At 37.1% G+C, this 4,230-nt stretch overlaps 1 long non-coding RNA gene across 1 annotated transcript; it reads right to left on the reverse strand.

The window, feature by feature from the left end:
* Positions 1 to 1,784: 1,784 nt before the first annotated feature.
* LOC306976583 lies at positions 1,785 to 4,230 on the reverse strand. The gene is made up of 3 exons (XR_013793772.1): positions 4,092 to 4,230; positions 3,291 to 3,353; positions 1,785 to 2,996 (listed from the first exon to the last, which is right to left on the reverse strand). It is a non-coding gene; the product is annotated as an uncharacterized lncRNA (long non-coding RNA).

The following is a 4,230-nucleotide window of genomic DNA, read 5'->3' on the forward strand; positions in this document are numbered from 1 at the left end:
AGCGAGATTTAGATTCCCTGGCTGTACCATAGCCTCTCACACACACACACACACACACACACACAAACATGTATACATAGAATAGCAATGATTTCAGAGGATGTTTTAAGACCTCTCGCTCTGCTATCCATCCTCAGCCCGGAAAATAGCAAATTGCACCACCGGCCAAGTTGTGATTGGAATATAGATTTCGGGGTGGTTTTTACATGGCGGGTGCACTACAAAAATGAATTTCCTAGCCAAGTGACACTGACTTAAATCAAGAATATTAATCTTAAAAGTTTAGATTCTAGATGTTTTCACTTATTAAGACCCGTTCTCATTAAGATAATTTAACTTGTTTTAAGTAATTCTTTCTAGAGCAATCTTTCATAGGTATTATATCTTATTTTAAGTAGATTTTATACAAAATCAAGTTCTATCATGCATTCAGATGCCAAAACCAGTGATGAGTAAGACATTTTTGCTTGTTTTAAGATTTAGTCTTGAGGTTATTTGTGGGATGTTCTAGCATAGCAACAGCATTGCAGATAGCACTCCATTATGCCAACAGCAGCCAAATGGGCATTAAGTCAGCATAGTTACTTTCATAACATTGCAGATTTACCAACCATTTAGCTGTTATGCTGTTGTCGTAATAGAATGCAATCTGCCATACTGTTGATATGACATCACATGCATGACCTCTTTAGTCACATTTGTTGTCATTATTATGGGCATTTGCAATAGGCCAACGGTGCTACCCAGTGTTGAGTCTAGGCCCAAGCAAGACATCAAAGCCGTTACAAAAAACATCCCTGTATAGAACAGCAATATAAATTTAAACAAGAGTCAATAACTCAATATTTACAATATGTTTATTAAACATTTTCATTTTACAATACGTCAGTAAGATCATATTTTCTTGGAACATATGTCTTGGTATTGAGCACAACAGCTTGATATGCAGTGTAATCCTTCAGTTTCTCAAAATTAATAAATTCTGTGGCCATGGCAACATTTGGTACATTAATTTCATATGATAGCAAATTTCTATTAAAATCTAGTGTGTCATGAACTTGATATTCGCAACAAAATAAAACTGAATCAACAATGAAAATATTACTAATCAGTCCAAAAATAGGCAATCCATTATCAGTGTCTGTAATAATCAAGCTTTTTCCAGTTGTGTAAGTGTTACCGTTTAACATAACCCACTTGACAGAAATGACATGCTGGACATCGACAATATTTAAAAAATCTCTAAGCTTTGACTCAACATATTGGAAATTTGGCACTTCACCCACAGGGCCTATATCTTTCTCATGTGCAAAAATATTATTATTTTCATTTTGTGTGCTTTCAACAATTTGATTGTGCTGGACGAGAGATTTACAAATATTTTTGTAGTTCAATTTTGAAGACCACTTTTTAAAAAATCTGTGTTTGGATTCAAACCTCATACACATATGCCTTCTCAGGGGACCCAGGGCCTCAATTTGTGAAGGAAAATGTATCATATAATGCTGTTTGGGAGTTATGTTGTTGGCAGGGAAAAGATGAGTAAACTCTTTTAGGTGCTGTTCAATCATCCTCCTCAGTTTTTCCAATGTTTCAATGGCTATAACAGGGGAAAATATGATCTGAGTTATTTCAAGTAATCCTATTATAAACTGGACATATACATTAGCACTGATGCTGTTTACAATAAATGGAAATATTTTCATCAACACCAACATCTGCCCTGAAGACTGCTTAAGTTTGTTATCATTTGACGATAAAGTATTTACAGTGATGGGGCATGGTTTATCGCGTATATCAACTGGTGAATAAGAAAAGCCTTGTATACCTGAGTTTATAGAGTCCAATTCAAAATCTCCAGACAAAATGAGAGCCTTTAACACACATTTCATTTCATAGGGCACCACACCCTCAAGTAACACATGCATTATATCCTGTGGGGTTTGCCGGATTAAATCAAAAGCTGGGAAATCTACAAGTTTGCTCCTTCTATTAAGGCCATAGGTAGTCATAAGGGATTTTTTAAGAAATTCTGTACTGGCCCTCTCCATTTCTTCACACTGTCTGATATGATTTTGTAGTGTTCTTGGAGTAAAATCATGCTCATCAAAGTTGCTTTGCATACTGTCAAAGTCACACTCACAATGCCTGCACTTGCTAAAAGCAAAACCAACCCCAGACTTAAACCCAGCTAGATCGTGCTGCGCAAGGGTATCCCCACATACTGATATTACAGCACCAAAGATATTTGTTTCCCTGCTTCCAATTTTTACTTTTGTACCACTGTAGAGCTTCTTTAAATCCTTTTCAATTCGCTCCAAAATAACATCCACACCAGCCTCTGAAATATCCTTAGCTTTGGCAATAGCAAGAAGTCTAATGGCTGAAAGCTTTGACCGGAATTTAGGCTCAATGTTTCCTAATGAGTAATAGAACATCAGTAGTTTGTTAACAGAAGCATGTGCACCAAGAGGATTGCAGATTTCAATTTCATCAGAATATAAAATTAACTGTAGTGCTGTTCGTTTAGCAGAAAATAAAGGATGACTTTTAAAAATGCTTCCATTAACAATGTCTTTAAGAAAGCCATCTTTGCTACAACTTGCTGGGTGATGAATCATGTTGAATATTCTCTGGTCACACAGAAATTGTTCCAAACTTTTGATGAGAGGCACATAATAATAAGAAATGTTCCTAGTTTTAAGTACCCTTGTTCCACCTCTCTTAACTCTACAGAGCTTTTGTGAGATGATAACCTCTTCAGGTTCAACTGGATGAAAAAGTTCTTTAATAGTTTGGTCCTGCATGTAACTCGTGGTCAGGGAGGCGAAGGGATCAGGGAAGTCATCAATTGTTGCCATTGTCTCATTACGAAGTTGCTCAATGTTGTCCATATGTCCATGTCTTTCAAAAACATTGCTCACTCTCTTCCGCAGGTCTTCCAAAAGGGCAAATTGAAACTGTTGCACTTCTGCCACTATGTTGTTGACATTCCCCTGCAACAAGAAACAAAGAAAATTATTTAAAAAATACAATTTGTTCCACTATAAATAAAAAAAAAAAAAAGTGTTTTTGGGGTGCCCTGGGCTCTGGCTTGGAAGCCACAAGTCGATTGATTATACAGTTTTCCCTGTAGGATGGAATGGGTGGTGCTGGATATTAATTTTGTTGCCATAACACATGGTGTTTATGGTGCACTCTACGCAAATTTCCCCCAACATTCAAGGATCTGTACCACTCCATGTGGATGTGTCTCCAAAAATCTGATAAGAGATAGGTAGATACTTTACCCGGGAAATGCAGCATCTTTCGCGAACATCAACGGTGAATGCAGCAGCACGTCTGATTAAAGCCTGTATTAGAAATGAGAGACACAAAACCAAAGAAATCTTAGCCATTGGCATCATACATAAATGTCCCATTTAATTAATTCCCACTTTATGCCCATAACTGATTACATTATGTTTCACTTTTTATAATAACACAATTTGACATTATATACTACTGATGGTGGTTTTACCTTCATAGGGTAAACTTGACCGTAAAAAAAACATAATGAATAAATAATAAGATCTTATTCATAAAATATTTATTACAGGTGTTAACTGTAGCTACATGCATGTTTACCTACTGAAACATCCTATTCATAATGGGCTGCATCAAGTAAGTGCTGCACCACTTCTATGAATGCTAAAGTAAAATTTACATTTGTGAGGCTGTGAAACAGCTTAATTGCAATTTAATGTTAAAGACTTGTCTGGCGATAAACTGCAGGTAACCAGTCGGATTAAGGACGGGACCTAACAGCTGTTAGCTGCACGCAAGTGGACTCTCATGTAAACATTGTGCGCAGCTAATGCTAACGGTAAGTTTACATTTGCTGCATAAATTTATCAACAGCTGTGTTACCACAATCATAGACGTTAGTTGTAATGGGCAAAACGCGTACGTATAGTTCTTCACATTTGTGTTAATATTTTTATTTCCCAATGCTACTACATCAGCCTGTCTCAGTCAGTCCCATTTAAAATTCGAATGTAGCTAAGCTAACCTGGTGACACTGAAACATTACGGTGGTCGATTATGCTTACCGTGTTGGGGGTCATTTGGGCTTCAAGGGGTTGGACACCAAGATGTTGGTTGTGCCTTTCCCCTTCTTCTCCTCCCAGGAGCTCTTGTTCGGTGGTCGTTCCAGCTAGCGTTGCGTTGTTGAAGCCGTTAGCTTCGTTA

This window comes from Gobius niger (genome assembly GCF_951799975.1).
Source record: "Gobius niger genome assembly, chromosome: 17".
In the NCBI taxonomy this organism is placed as follows: Eukaryota; Metazoa; Chordata; class Actinopteri; order Gobiiformes; family Gobiidae; genus Gobius; species Gobius niger.